Raw genomic sequence first — 982 nt, 5'->3', positions numbered from 1 at the left:
ATTCTCATCCACATCCCTTCTACTGCAGCCCCTTCTCTTCCTCACAGAGCCCCTTGTGAAATGTCAGTAAGGTTTTCCTCCCAAACTCCATCCCACTTAGCAGTTAGGTAATGACACTGAGGGACAGAAGGCCTGGGGACCAGGACAGGGCACAACACCCACAGCGATCTGACCTTTAGCCCTTCATTGCTGGTCCTCTGCAGAAAGCACAGTGCATTGCAGGAGCAAGGAGGGCCGCCTCCAACAGCAGTTGTCCAGGGCCAAGTTCCAATCTCCCCAACTGTCACCTTCTATCCCGAATGAATTCTCACATTCACCACCAAAGCTGCTCTCCCCTGCACTCACTCCCTCTCCCACCCTGACCCCAAATAGCCTTAAAGCCCACCTGAGTCCTTCCTGTGAGGTCGCTCTGAGGGCTGGAGGCCCCTGAAGTGGTGAGTCCCCGTTCTGGATATCTGGAATGGATTTGAGCTTAACAAGGCAGACCAGAGAACGTAAAACATACCCAGGTCACTGCATGTGTCCCTCTACCATGTCCACCAGCAACCAATTATTGGCTCGAACTCTCTCCTGACTCAAACCAATGACTCTGTTTCCCTTTACTCTTCCTCTCCTTGTTCAAACCTTTTTCTCTCGCATAGGCTGTGTCCTGGAGAGGCTCCTGACTGCAGACTCTCTATGTCAGAATCTTGCAGCCTCTCTCCCTGGGATGCTGGGAGGAGGGATGGGAGGAGGCGGGGTTTTGCTTTACAGGCAATGCAGGCAGCAATGCAGGCAGCAGAGCTGTATTGGAGGGAAGAGTGCAAAGCCTGATTCTCCTCACTTCCCTTGTTTACCCATTCAGCAGTATCTAACTGAGACAAGCCACCGCTGAGCAGATTCCTGCAGCAATATTATCCTTCGTTTCTCCCAGGGCCTGCTCACTGTGTGTTGTTAATTGATTTGGTGCGTTGTGTGGAGGGTCAATCAATGTCCTCAGTGA

This window comes from Pteropus alecto, unplaced genomic scaffold, assembly GCF_000325575.1.
Source record: "Pteropus alecto unplaced genomic scaffold, ASM32557v1 scaffold76, whole genome shotgun sequence".
NCBI classification, from domain to species: Eukaryota; Metazoa; Chordata; class Mammalia; order Chiroptera; family Pteropodidae; genus Pteropus; species Pteropus alecto.
Note: the sequence above shows the minus strand (reverse complement) of the source record.